The following is a 15742-nucleotide window of genomic DNA, read 5'->3' on the forward strand; positions in this document are numbered from 1 at the left end:
TGGTGCTATCAGGATAAGCGTGGTCCGTTCTCTTCGAATGGTTCTGGGAATGAGAGGCAGAGGCGGGAAGGCATACGCTAGTCGAAAGGGCCAGGGGGCCGTTATGGCGTCCACATCGTGAGCCAGGGGATCCCTGTAACGAGCCAGGAACGTCGGAACCTTCCTGTTGTGCCTGGTTGCCATGAGATCCACCTCTGGTATGCCCCACCGAAGCGACAGCTCTTGGAAGACTTCGTCGTTTAGTGACCACTCGCCCGGGTCGAGGGACTGACGGCTGAGGAAGTCCGCTTCCCAATTCAGCAACCCCGGGATGTAAATGGCTGACAGGTGAACATTGCGAGCTTCGGCCCACCGAAAGATGAGCTTTATCTCGTTTAGCGCCCCTCTGCTTCTTGTACCGCCCTGGTGGTTGATGTAAGCCACAGCTGTCGAGTTGTCCGACTGAACCTTCACCGCTTGGCCTTCGAGTTCTTGTTGCCAGTGGAGGAGGCCAAGCCGAATTGCCCGGATCTCGAGCAGGTTGATCTGCAGATGTTTCTCGTGCTGGTTCCACTTCCCTTGAGCCGACCGCCCCTCTAGAACCGCTCCCCAACCGAAGAGGCTCGCATCGGTCGTCAGGATACGCCAGCAAGGCTCGCCGAGGCACCTGCCCTTGGTGAGATGAGGGGTCTGTAACCACCAGAGGAGGGATGACCTCGTCTGTTGAGAGAGGGGTATCTCCTGTAGCAGGGAGTTCCTGTTCCAGGATGAGAGAATGTTCCACTGAAGGTCCCGGAGATGGAATTGGGCAAAAGGTACTGCTTCTATGGTGGATGCCATAACTCCCAGAACCTTCATGCAGAATCTCGCAGCTTCTGAAGTAGACTCGTCACCAATCTTTGTAGGCAGACCACCTTCTCGATCGGTAGAGATATCGTTTGAGACTGCGTGTTGAAGGTCATGCCCAGGAAAACCATGGAGTGGCTGGGTATTAGCGAGGATTTGGTGAGGTTGAGAACCCAGCCCAGATCTTGCAGTTTGGTCATGGAGGTCTTTAGAGCTGGTTGAGCCTCCTGAAAGGAAGGTGCCTTGATCAGTAAGTCGTCGAGGTAGGGAGTGATGTCTATCCCTGCACTGCGAATGTCTGCCGTGGCCGCAGCCATAATCTTGGTGAAAACTCGAGGAGCCGAGGTGAGGCCGAACGGCAGACTTGTGAACTGGAAATGACGATTTTGGAAGGCAAATCTCAAGTACTTCTGATGCGGAGGGAAAATGGGCACATGCAGATAAGCGTCCTTGATGTCGAGAGACATGAGAAATTGACCCGGAGACATCGCTGCAATGACGGATCGTAAGGACTCCATTTTGAACTTCCGAGGACGGAGGAATTTGTTTAGTTCTTTTAAGTCTAGGATAGGTCGAACGGATCCGTCCTTTTTGGGAACAACAAAAAGGTTCGAATAGAAACCCTTGAATCGCTCCGCAGGAGGAACCGGAATAATAACTTCTGCGAGCAGAAGACTGGCGATAACGTCTTGGAATGCCAATTGTTTGTCCGATCCCGGTGGGAACCGTGACATGAAAAAACGTGGGGGGGGGAGAGATGAAAACTCCAGGTGGTATCCTCGGGTGACGACCTCGTGAATCCATGAGTCTTGAATGAGTGTGACCCATGCATCTGCGAAAAGTCTTAATCTCCCCCCCACAGGAGTTGGTGTTGGAAGCATGGCGTCATGCTGAGGTAGTTTTATCAGTGGTCTTGGAGACGTGTTTCCTGTTCTGCCAGGAAGGTCTCTGCTTGTTGCCAAAACGACCCCTGTTCGAGAATGATGTCCTTGGAGGAGAAGATCTGGAACCTCTGTTCTGGGGGGCACGAAAAAACTTTCCTCTACGAAAAGTGGGACGAGCCTTAGGCTGTGGCAGCAGGGTGCTCTTACCTCCCGTAGCCTGATTAATAATCTTGTCGAGGTCGGGCCCGAAGAGGAGTTTACCCTTGAAGGGGATGGATGTAAGCGACTTTTTGGAAGAGAGGTCGGCAGACCATAATTTCATCCAAAGGGATCTTCGTGCTGCAATGGCGAGGGCAGAGGACCTGCTAATGACTTGTGTGGCGTCAAGTGAAGCTTCGCATAAATAGTCATTTGCCTCCTTGATTTGTGAGGCGAGTTGAGAAAGTTCGTGGCGCGGAACTCCTTCCGCTATAGCGTTAACCAGATTAACGGACCAGGATTGGATAGCCCGGCTGACCCATGCTATGGCAATCACTGGGCGAAGGGATGCACCAGAGGCAGAAAAAACGGATCGTAGCAGGCTCTCTAATTTTTTGTCCATAGAGTCCTTGAAGGATGAGGCATCAGGGACTGGTAATGCTGTGTTTTTGGAAAGTCTAGAGACAGGAGCATCGACAGATGGTGGAGAGGACCACTTGTCGGTGATATCAGGCGCAAAGGGATATTGCCTGAGGAATCGACGGTTGGCTTGGAAGCGCCTCTCTGGTTTGTCCCATTCTTGTTGAATAATTTGATCGAGCTGAGAATGAGAGGGAAAAACAGGTGATGTCTTACTGTGCCGTTTGAAAAGAGCCTTTGAGGACTCAGCTGTGGCCCCTGTGTCTTGCAGGTTAAGAGTTTCCAGTACAGATGAAATCAGGGAGTCAATAGTTTCCGAAGAGAATTTATGGGAGTCCTCCTCGTCATGGCCGGAACTACAAGATAGTTCGCCGTCTGAGTGGTCCTCGTCCCCAGAGTCAGGTGGAAAAGGAGACTGGTGCCTGGGAGGAGAAATACTGTCGTCATCAGACGGAGAGGGGGCCCTGCGCTTAGAAGACCTAGGTCTAGGATTATCTAGCCGGGCAAGCAGCTTGTCCAGAGACTGAGCTAATTTGGGGATTCCCGTGGCCAATTGGGATGCCCATTCTGGAGTGGATTGCTCCCTGGCTGGGGAAGCCGGTCTGCTAGAAGCTGGGGAGTCCCCTTGAATGACCTGATTCTGAGGTGGAGTAGGTACTGGGGGATCAGTAACCAGAGACTTACAATTAACACATAGAGGATCCTTGTGTCCTCGTGGGAGACGTTTGCAGCATTTGGCACAGGCTAAATAGGTAACAGAGGCAGTGGGTGCGGCCCTGGAAAAGAGACCCTCACTTGGCCCATCAGACATGATGATGGCTAAGGTGGCAAGGTAGCTGAATTTGCTAAGCCAAGGGAGGCCTCCCCAACCCCCAGAGGGCAAAACTACACGCTAGCCTGCAGAGGAGAATGCAGGGAAGGAGGAGTAGTTTGTTAGAAACCTGGTAAGGGCGAGGAGATCTCTGCGTCCCTGTGTGCTGTGCCTCTCAGTGTCTGTGAAATGCGCGCGTAGGGTGCGCCACTTGATCCAAAATGGCGGCACGCACGGAGAGGAGGAGACACGCATGGCGCCAGAGGGCGTTCTGCGCATGCGCGAGATCGCGCAACGAATTCCCCGCCAGTGAAGGAAGCGCCGCTGAAGTCGGCGCTCCCCCACCAAGTCACCCAAAGAGGAAAGTGCCGCATGGCGCCGGAGAGCGCCTGTCACCCCTCCAAGCAGGGCCTTAGGGCCCTGATAGAAACGCCCCATAGAGTCCTAACAGGGAAGGTAGAAGTGAGGGGGAGTAGGGACCTTTCCGCTATAGATAGCATGGCCAGGCATAGGAATCCTTATCCAGTGTACTCATGCCTGGGAGGAATAGAGAGAGAGAGGATAGGGGCTGAGGAAACAGACTTACCTCAGGCCCAAAAGATCCAATGCTCTCCTTGTCTGCCGGCCAGCACTTGCTCCTCCTGCAAGGAAGGGAGACATTCTGTGAGCTGGATGGTCTGTGCCAGAGCACAAGATGACCCCGGAGACAGGCTCCCACGTTGGGGGATAACATTAAGAGCCTTTACGTTGTGTAAAGGGTCTGCATTGCCCCTGGTGTCAGCTTAGCTGACTTTTAGAGTAGCAAAAATAAAAAACGTCCTAACCTCCTGAGGACACAACTCAAACTGGCTTTAGGCTCCGCCTGCTGGGGGTATAGCCAGCAAGGGAGGAGTCAGTTTTGTTTTGTGGTTGTGTCCTGCCTCCTAGTGGTACTAGCTATACCCAAGGTCCCTGTGTCCCCCAAGCTGACTTACTTATACCATGGGGGCAGATTTACTAAATTCGAGTGAAGGGTTCGAATTAAAAAAACTTCGAATTTCTAAGTTTTTTTTGGGCTACTTTGACCATCGAATGGGCTACTTCGACCACGACTATCGAACGATTTGAACTAAAAATCGTTCGACTATTCGACCATTCGATAGTCAAAGTACTGTCTCTTTAAAAAAAACTTCGACCCCCTAGTTCGGCAGATAAAAGCTACCGAACACAATGTTAGCCTATGGGGAAGGTCCCCATAGGCTTGCCCAAGTTTTTTTGATCGAAGGATATTCATTTGATCGTTGGATTAAAATCCTTCGAAACATTCGATTCGAAGGATTTAATCGTTCGATCGAATGAATAATCCTTCGATCGATTGAATTTCCTGCGCTAAATCCTAGTCGAATATCGAGGGTTAATTAACCCTCGATATTCGACCCATAGTAAATCTGCCCCTTAATGTAGGGATGATCCAAGTATAGGAAGATGAACTCCAGCAGTTATTACTGCAAACAACTTTTTATTCCAGGCAGTGGTAAACACATGTTTCGGGTTCAATACCCCTAATTAATGTAGGGATGCACTGAATCCACTATTTTAGATTCGGCCGAAACCCCTAATCCTTTTCGAAAGATTCAGCCGAATACCGAACCGACTACAAATTTGCATATGCAAATTAGGGGTGGGAAAGGGAAAACATTTTTTACTTCCTTGATTTGTGACAAAAAGTCACGCTATTTCCCAGAATCGTCCGAATCTGAATCCTGCTGAAAAAGTCCTGGATTCGGTGCATCCCTACTTTAATGGAACTGTTGATAGCAAGCAAAACTTAAACAAATTTCTCGTATATGAAGATATACAATAAATATATAATAGCATAGATTAGATCATCATGCCATCTACATATATCTTATCTACTCATGTCCTTTCCATTTTTACTTACTTATATGCATTGCGGATGTTTTCAGGTGGGATTACAACTCTCTCTGCTTTCAGTATCTGATGTACCAATTCAGACAAATGATAGCTTTTACAGCGAATTAACTCCTTGGCAGAAATCTCAATATCACAAATGATGCGTCCACAAGCTGCATTTCTTTCTGCAAAGCCACTTCGACCCTTAAATAATAAAAATAAAGCAGAAAATGCATTTGGGTGTGTTTTGTACACAGAGAGGAGCAGTTTTATTGGTAGGAGACAATGTGTCTGCCATGGAAATTCATATGCGCTATCTTTATTTTGCAGGGACTAGAATCCACATTTTTGGATGGAACAGCTTTGTTTCTGTTACTCAATGTAAACGAGTCGCAGTGAGACGTGAATTTTCACTATTAGTGCTGTTCTTATATCTACCAGGCAGCTCTTAACTGGTTACTTTCCCATTGTTCTGCTGATGGGCTGCTGGGGGAGGGGGTGATATCACTCCCTGAAGTTTACCAGAGCACAAGTCACATGCCTTGGGGCACATTGGAAACAGATAATATAGCTAGCCCCAATGTCAGATTTCAAAATTACATATATAAAAAAAATCAGTTTGCTCTTTTGAAACAAAGATTTACCTTAAGTGCAACTCCATTGACCATTTGGAAATAGATGTAAGTTAGTGTTACAACACATTTATGCAAACATGCATTAAATTAAAAAAATAATTCTATTTTATTTTAGATCCCTCCGGTGTGCTTAGTTATATCATGCAATCCGCTAGACCATGGCATCAAAGGAAAATTATGTACAGATTTAGTCCAACTGTTCAATGTTTTCAAACCACCCAAAGTGACTTTGTTTATGTGTTTTTTTCATTAAGTAAAAAAATATGACCATTTTGCAAGTCTGATCAACACAGAAACTGATTCTTTGAATATAAAATTATCTTGCCCCCTGATAGTAGTTTTCATTAAAGGAAAACTATACCCCCCAAACAATGTAGGCCTCTATAAAAAGATATTGCATAAACAGCTCATATGTAAAGTCCTGCTTCATGTAAATAAACCATTTTCATAATAATATACTTCTAGTAGTATGTGCCATTGGGTAATCATAAATAGAAAATTGCCATTTTAAAAAATAAGGGCCACCCCCTGGGATCGTAGGATTCACTGTACTCACAAACATACCAACAAACCATACATGTTAGGTCACATGAGCCAATTAACAGACAGAGTTGTGTCTTTTGCTTCCACACTTCTTCCTGTTACAGTTAGAGTTGAAGTATTTCTGGTCAGGTGATCTCTGAGACAGCACACAGACCATCACAAAATGGTGGCTCAAGGCAAGAGATGTAAAAGGGCAATATTTACTTAAATATATATTCCAGTTTGGTAAGATTCTTTAATATGCCACTTAATATGATGTGAACTATCAGTTGCTTAAGTGTTCATTTTGGGAGTATAGTTTTCCTTTAAACATTTAAAAAGAACAGTTTTACAAATGGTCTATTTAAAATGAAACAAATAACCTTAATGCACAACCACAGATTATTCCCTTCTTTGTAATACAAGCACTGGACCTTCTATAGCACAAATGAGACAATGCCAGTAAAGCACTATGGTAAGGGGCAAAAGCACAGTTGGTTGCACCCAAGGTAGTAAGCAGACTGGCAATTTATAAAGCAAAACCAGGTGGCAAGGCTAAGAATCTTAAGTGGTTACTGTGCCAGGTCACCTGCATTTCAACCTGCTCAGTTTTTGTCTTTAATCTTCCTAAAAATGACAGTGGTAAAAGCAAGGCAAATATTTCAACCATATCTTAGGCCACGAAATTTACACCCATATTTAATCTGGGCCCCGTAAAAAAAGGTCAAATACTGTTCGAGAACATAACCCATTTGGACGACTCCTTTTAAAATCTATATATATGTAACCTTCAATATTACATGCAGGATGGGCATTCTATGAACTAAATCGATATCTATGAATCAGGTCTATCTTAGACTATAAAGTTATGCTCTTTTTACTTTTTTTAATGAATATGGTTCATTTTAAGACTTCTCTGAATAAAATTTCTGGACAGCCATTTAAATGATTTATCATCACATTAAAGTGTTTTTATTACATATTTTGTTTGTACCAATATCCTTACCCCAAGTTTTGGCATAACAGATCTTCTCAGTCTCCCAATTTTGGACCAGAATGGAACCTTGCATGAGTTAATCCTTTGAAGCAGCACTTCAAGATCAAAACCATAAATGTCATGGCCCTTTAAGAAAAGGAATTTATTAGAAGATAAGAGAGATCAGAGATGAGAGCTAGAGAGCTAGAGGGAGAGAGAGAGAGAGAGAGAGAGAGGGAGAGAGAGAGAGAGAGATAGAGATATATAGAGAGAGAGATAGAGAGAGAGATAGATAGATAGATAGATAGATAGATTTCTGTATATATAGAATATAGGTTGAATGAGCCTTAAAAAACAGCCATGCTTCTTACCCAAAACCCCATATATCTATTTTGCTCTTGATTTGCATTTGTCAAATTGTTAATACCTGGAATCATTCAGTGCCTTCTACTTAAAGGAGAGGGAAAGATACAGAGGCATTTTTTTACCAATAGATTAGCTGCAATAGTGCAAGCTAGAAAGCTATATTTATTCTGAATAATAAAAGAATGTTTTACCATACCAGAGTAAAAAGCTCTAGAAGCTCTCTGTTTGTTTAGGATAGCAGCTGCAGTATTAGCTCGGTGTGATATCACTTCCTGCCTGAGTCTCTTCCTGCTCACTTATAGCTCTGGACTTAGATTATGTCAGAGAAGGGAGGGGGGGGGGGGGAAAGCAAACTGAGCATGCTCAAGCCTTAGCCCTGGAGGTTCAAACTGAAAATTCGAAGTCTGATACAGAAACCCATGTATACACAATAGAAGGGAAAAAAAGCAGTGTTTCTTTTGACAGAGGACTCAGAGCAGCACTACTTTGAGAGTACACTGTTTTTTGGTGGACCTTTCTGATAAGGCTTACTTAGTTTTAACCATTCCTTCTGCTTTAGTAGATTGATGGTATAGAAACCCACTAACCTATCTTTCCTAGCTCTAAGTTGGCTGTAACACTGCTCCCCTAATTGGTTAATTTGCATCACTAATTTAGAAATTAATATAGATTTGTTACTAAATGTACAGGACACAAGATGACAAAAAGTAATACTTACTACAATAACATCTGGATCAATTTTATGAATTTTTGCTAGGAAAAACCCAAGTAGAGTTCGTTCAGTTAACGCAATCTCAATATTGGCATTCTGTAAAGAAAAGAAAAACAAAATAAAACCGCTGTAGACGCCGTATCTGTATTAAGAATAGCAGCTGACAATATTAGCTTGCTGTGTCATCACTATCTGCCCAAGTCTCTCCCTTAGCTCTGAGCTCAGATTACAGCAGGGAGTGGGGGAGGGGAAGAAGAGCAAACTGAGCATGCTCAAACCCAAGCCCTGGAGGTTTCAGCTGAAAACAGGAAGTCTGATACAGAAGCCCATGTGTACAGAATAGAAGGAAAGAAATGCTGTGTTTCTTTTAACAGAGGACTCATATAGACCTTTCTAATAAAGCTTACTTAGTTTTAACTTTTCCTTCTCCTTTAATGCTATCACATCAAAAGATAAGTTATTGGTGCCAAACAAGCCAACTCCTGGCATTAAAAATCAGATAGTATACAATCCATGAGATGGTAATATCCTCTGTTGCAGGCCTCTGAGAGCTTGGTCTATACCTCCTGAGGACATTTCATAAACTAATTAGTGAGGCTGTGTTGGGGGTATAGCTTAGAGCAGTGGTCCCCAACCAGTAGCTCGTGAGCAACATGTTGCTCTCCAACCCCTTGGATGTTGCTCCCAGTGGCCTCAAAGCAGGAGATTATTTTTGAATTCCAGGCTTGAAGGCAAGTTTTGGTCGTATAAAAACCAGGTGCATTGCCAAACAGAGCCTCAATGTAGGTTGGCAATCCACTTAGGGGCTACCAAATGGCCAATCACTTATTCTTATTTGGCACCCCAAGAACATTTTTCATGGTAGTGTTGCTCCCCAACTCCTTTTACTTCTGAATGTTGCTCATGGGTTCAAAAGGTTGGGGATCCCTGGCTTAGAGGGAGGAGGCTTGTTTTGGGAGTCCCATCTCCTAGGGGTTCCAAGGAAAGGCTAATGCTTAAAGGAGAATTCAACCCTACCCCGTTACTCTACGTAGACACCCATCCTCCCCAGCCTAGCTACAACCACCCACCCACCCTGGGGGAAATGCACCTAACTTTTTAACTTATCCATCGGTGTAGATTCAGGGATCGCAGTTCAAGGCAGCCATCTTCCGGGTCTTCGGTATTCTGTGGCCGAGACCGAGAAATGGCGCATGCACAGATGGACCAATTTACGGTTTGGGACGACTATGCATGTGCCCAAATGGACGGAAATTGCTGTAGAGCCTGAAGAGGACACGAAGACCCGGAAGATGACTGCAGTGAACTACGATCACAGAATCTGCACAGAGGTAAGTATAAAGTTATGGGCATTTCCCCAGGGGGGGCAGCTAGGATGGGGGTAGGAGGGTAGGGTTTTTTTAAGTTAACGGTTGAATTCTCCTTTAAGAAATGTATCTAAAGCAGAGCTTACATAAAAAACATTAAGGAGATCTCAGGGGAACATGGGTGGAAGACTAAAAGGCCTGTACTTATTGAAGATTTCAAATAACGGCCTATTACCTTTTGTTTCACTGCTTCATTGTAGTCATATGGGAAAATGCAGTCATCAAGTTTGCTCAGAACTGAAAGAAAAGAAGGGAAAACACAAAATGATAAAAACATAATTGTCTGTGGCTTGTCCTTTATTAATAATTCTAATTCATGGTGGGTCCTACATATATAGTTTTTTTGTAGAAAACTATGGCGGCATCCTACTTATTGATGTGGCCCTACCGTATCACAAAGTATCACAAGTAATCAAGTAGTTCCATGACGATACAAGAGGGTGAGGTCAAAATGGTTACTTGGCAGGATATCACCATGCAACTCTAATATACTACACAGAGTACAATAAAAATCTTACACTTTTTTTGTGACAGATGTCACAGCAGCACAGAACACAACACTGAAATATTATATCACATTTGCCTGTCCCAAATGCAACTTGAATAAAGATATTGACGTTAGAGTGTGTACGGTCATGTGTAAAACTACAACATACTCCATGGAATTTGTGAAGTATTCCCAAACATTTCCGAATCAATTCAGTATTAATTATGCAACTATAAGTAAACACGTGCATATCTCAACCCTATTTCACCTACACACAAACAGGGGATCAATACAAAAAAAGTATACAAACATTTTACACAGCTGGAGAAACAAACATAGTAAATGACATTACTTCTCCAAAGTGTATTACTTACCGCAAAAATGAGTTTGGAAAGGTGGCTGGGGTGGTGCCTTATCAAGAGGAAATGTGTGATGAACCAAAGCAGCTATTGCCACAATCTAAAATACATAGGAGACTACGGATTAGATTAGAGATTAAAAGAAAACACGCACAGACTTCTGTCCCCAAACCACTAAAAGATATTTTGACTTTAGTACTGTACAACAATTGTGTCATGTTTAATAATTTTGAGGTATATTTTTGTCCTTGGTTTTCTTTACTGTTTTGTAATGCAAAATAAAAACCTTAAAAAAAAAAAGTTGAGGTAGCTTGAGAAGTCTCAAATGCTTTAATCCCAGTTCCAGTGTTCCATTTAGTCTTAACCCATTTGAGGATTTTGGCGACATCTCAAAAAAAAAAAAATCTGAGTTTGAATTAAAAAATTAAACATCTAATTCTTAAAACGGGTATATCAAATTCCCTGGAGCAGGGATAGCCAGCAACAGCTCCTGAGAATTGCTGCCTGTAGTGGCCAGAGATTAGGTATGCACCGAATCCAGGATTCGGCTTTTTTCAGCAGGATTCGGATTCAGCCGAATACTTCTGCCCGGCCGAAGAGAATGCAAATCCTAATTTGCATATGCAAATTAGAGGCAGGAGGGAAATCACGTGACTGTCACAAAACGAGGACGTAAAAATGTTTTCCCCTTCCCACCCATAATTAGCATATGCAAATTAGGATTCTATTTCGGTTCGGTATTCAGCCAAATCTTTCGCGAAGGATTCAGGGGTTCAGCCAAATCCAAAATAGTGGATTCGTTGCATCCCTACCAGAGATGGATCCAAGCAAAGAGGACTGCCTCGATGAAAGACACCATGAGGTCCAGAACTCTAATGCAAGTCAGTCTGGGAGAATCTGGCCAACCCTAACCTCCAATGACGAGGACACTGGAAAAAAACAGAGCTTTACCAGCTAAGCAAGAGGGTTAAAAGGCGAGAGGAAGAGGTCACAATTCTGATATCACTGCAATATCCTGCCTCCTAGTGGGAGAAGATTGTACTGCTGTAAGTAATGATACTGTACACAACTTTTTTCGGTCTTGTAGCCAAAACATGGTTACTTGTAAACAATAGAAAATATGAATGGTAGTTCATCTTTTTTTTTTCAAATGAAATTAGAAGTGTAACCTCATTTTGGTGAGTCTTTGCATTCTGCACGGTCTTCATACTGAGAGATAAAACAACGACAGGAGGAGGTGCGAGATCCTTCACAACGCTCACTTGGTCAGGCCTCGTCACCACTGCCTCAACCTTGCACCAGCTCATGGGCTGACTGGACAGTTCTGCAAAAGAGAGAAAAACAAAATGGCTCCAGTTTCTTTCCAACACAATGAATATAAATTCATAGTTTCAGAAAAATCAGTCTTCTGCCAGATACTATTGGAAGTTACTATACCTATGGCATCATGTAATAAAAGACACTAAGTTTGCTCAGATGCAGTATACTATAGCAACCAATCAGCACCAAGCATTTACTGGTCAACGGTCTAAAAGCATCTTAAGGGTTGCTATTGGTTACTGCTCCTGGGCAAACGTAGTGCCTTTTATTAAATATGGGGGCAAGTGTTTGTTAATATGCCTTTAACTGAACTATGATCTCTGGGCAACTCTTGTAACCCTAACATAATTCTAAGGCAAAGTGTTGTTAACATGAACGGGAAGATTTGCAAGTTTTCCTTCACCTTTGCTTTGCAGCCTGAAATGCAAACTATGCCACTGCAAGTAAATTGTAATGTCACCTGCAGCAGTTGTGAGTGAATAGACATGGTTTGTGCTGAACAAAAATGTTGCCTATTGTTTTAAGGGTCAGGCCAAACTGGGCGTTTTGGGGAGATTTGAGAAAACGTCTTCCCTCACTCTGCGCCAGCAAAAATGAAAAAAACACCGGCGCTAATCACACGCATTGATTAGTTTTCCAAAGTCACCCGCAAATTCGGCCGACTTCGGAAAACAAATCGCAGCTTGTGATTAGCGCCGGCGTATTTTTCATTTTAGCCGGCGCAGAGTGAGGGAAGGTGTTTGGGGAGATTGGTCGCCGCAAAAACGAGGCGATTAGTCACCAGGCGACCAAATCTCCCCAAAACGCCCAGTGTAGCCTCACCCTAAATCAAGAAAAATGTTTGTTTGTTTTTTTTAATTCCCTGTTTAATTTTGATTTAAACAGGGAAAACAGGCTATTGGGGCTATAACATATTTGGTCCTTGCAAGGTAGATAATAAGATTACCAGTATAAAACCCTCTTCCCTTTTTGTTGTTAGGAGTCCATTATGCAAGGTGATTATTTGTGCCCTGGGAATCTAGATATCTCACTCACAAAAAAAAAAACTAATAGAATAGTTTTAATTGACCTTGTTGTGCCCTGATTTGATATAACAAAGCACAGATTTTGTCACATTAAAAGAACAGGCAATGTTCAAAACAAGCCCAATTCATTGCACTCATGTTGAACAAGGCTTCAGGCTTAATGTACTGAAAGGCTTTTAAAGTTAATTTTATAATGTACAGGTTTAAATTCCTAGGTTACGCTTTAGTATCAGGCTGGAATAATTTACCCATGGGCCATATTTTAAAACCCTTTTTAGCTTGAAACCACAAGGCACGGTTTACACATTACTATGGGGTAGATTTAGTAAGTTATGGTCAAAACTGTCAAATGTGACGAGGAAATTATCCAAACTGACGTTTTTTAAAAAAAAAAAAAATTTACGGATGCCATGAAGTCCACTGCCAGAATCTGAGGGGTAAGTATAAAGTATGGGGCATTTCCCCGGGGGGCAGTTAGCCTGGGGGGGAGGTCTACGTGGGGTGGGGGTACGAGTTTTTTTCTACAGGGTTTTCTTCTCCTTTAAGAATTCTAATCTGACTACTCACAACCTAAAACCTGTCTGCTGTATAAGTCAATGGGAGAGGTCCAGTGAGCAATTTGGAGATGTTTGCAGCCTTCCTGACATTAACTTTTTTTTGTCGTCCTAGTTTTTACAATTCGATTTGATTAATACATTTCCCTCAGTCGAATTTCAAATTCATCCGAATTTAAGTGAGTTTAAAAAAAAAAAAAAAAACTCACATGAATTTGAAATCAATCAACCCTTGATAAATGTGCCTCTAAGTATTGAGGATAAGAACTACTTTAAAGATCCCTTAGATTAAGGTTATCTTTTTCATATAATGTAATATTCAAGTCCATAGGTAGGAGGTGTATGGGTTCTCTAAGTAAGATATAATCAACTGGTCATTAGGGATGGGCGAATTTTTTCGCCTCGTTTCACCCAAAAAATGACGCCCATATACTTGTATGGAGACGTGCGTGAAAAAAAAAAAAAAACGCGCAACAAAATAATTTCTGCGACATTTCACCGAATTTTTGGCGAAACAAAACGGGTCAAATTCGCCCATCCCTGCTGGTCATATTGTTTTCTTGGAAAGACGCTTCTGCTCTGAAACAACATTGCAGATTTGTATTTAAGCATTTTTGTGTGATTAGCCTTTTATTTTTAAACATTTAGGTTCACTAATGGCACTTTTAAAATGACAAATAAAACATGTTGTGAAAAAAAAAAAGAAAAGGAGATTTTGTGTACTCACCATTAAATCTTTTTCTCTTCGGTCTCTTGGGGGACACAGGGACAGTGGGGTATAGCTGCTATCACTAGGAGGCAGGACACAACCTTAAGAAAACAACTGACTCCTCCCTCGCTGGCTATACCCCCAGCAGGCGGAGCTTAGGTCAGTTTGTACCAAAGTCAACAGGATATAAGATAATCATAACTTTTAACTATAATAGAAAAAACAACCGTATCATGTCTGACGGAAGTGAGGGCCTCAATCCAGGGAGGGAAGCCCTGTGTCCCCCAAGAGACCGAAGAGAAAAAGATTTAACGGTGAGTACACAAAATCTCCTTTTCTCCAGGTCATCTTGGGGGACACAGGGACAGTGGGGACATACCAAAGCTGTCCCCTAATAAGAACCGGGTGGGAGAAAAGAGGCCTATGTAGAGCTAACCACCGCGGCCTGAAGCACCCTTCTGCCAAAGCGAGTGTCAGAGACCGCAAAGGTATCAAAATGGTAAAATTTGGAAAACGAGTGGACTGAGGTCCACGTCGCTGCTTTGCACAGCTGTTCAGCCGAAGCTTGGTTTCTAAACGCCCAGGACGTACTCACACCCCTGGTGGAGTGGGCTGTGACTCTGCTTGGAGGAGTTTTGCCCCTTGCTGTGTATGCTCTGTGAATAGCTTGTTTAATCCAACGAGATATAGTCTGTTTTGAAGCTGGAGCGCCTTGACGCGACCCTGAGGGAATGATGAATAGCGAATCAGACTTGCGGATGTCTTGAATTCTGTGTAAGTAAAACTTCAGAGCCCTCACAGGATCCAGAGTATGCAGTGCCCTCTCTTTCTGGTTGGCCGGTGCGGGGCAGAAGGAGGGAAGAACTATTTCCTGATTCAGGTGGAATTCTGAGACAACCTTCGGCAGAAAAGATGGGATGGTGCAAAGGACAGCCCTGTCGTGGTGGATAACTAGGTAGGGCACCTTGCAGGAAAGAGCACTGAGCTCCGAGACACGTCTTGCTGAAGCGATAGCCATGAGAAAAACAGTTTTCCAGGTAAGCCACTGAAGAGACACTGATCCAAGTGGTTCAAAAGGCGGGTCTTGTAAAGCTCGAAGAACTAAGGTTAGATCCCAGAGGGGGACTGGAGCTCGTATGGGAGGAGCTATATGAGCTACCCCCTGCATGAATGTCTTGAAATCTGGAAGCAATGCTAGCCGTTTCTGGAAGAGTACAGATAGAGCTGATAGTTGCGACTTGAGAGAACCTAAGGACAAGCCCATGGAGAGGCCTTCTTGCAGGAACTCTAGAATGTTTGGAATGGATAGCAGTCTGAACTTCATCTTATGTCTAATACACCACTGACGGTAAGTGGACCAGACTCTGTGGTAAGCCCTAGCGGAAACCGGCTTCCGGGCTGCACACATCGTGCGTGCAACATTTCTGGAGAAACCCTTCTGGGTTAGAATTTCGGTCTCAAGAGCCATGCCGTCAAATGTAGATATGTTGGATTCGGATGCCTGATGGGACCCTGAGTGAGAAGGTCCGGAAGTGGAGGCAAGGTCCATGGCTTTTCCAAGGAGAGGTTCAGTAGATCTGTGAACCACGCTCATCGAGGCCACCTCGGAGCTATCAGAATGAGGGTGGTCCGTTCTCGTTGTAATTTCCTGATGGTTCGTGGTATGAGAGGCAGAGGTG

General features: G+C 43.6%; 1 pseudogene; it reads right to left on the minus strand.

Annotated features, from left to right (window-relative positions):
• The window catches only part of LOC121400437, a 63470-nt pseudogene that overhangs the window by 15961 nt on the left and 31767 nt on the right, over nucleotides 1-15742 (minus strand).

The sequence above is a fragment of the Xenopus laevis genome, chromosome 2S, assembly GCF_017654675.1.
Source record: "Xenopus laevis strain J_2021 chromosome 2S, Xenopus_laevis_v10.1, whole genome shotgun sequence".
NCBI lineage: Eukaryota > Metazoa > Chordata > Amphibia > Anura > Pipidae > Xenopus > Xenopus laevis.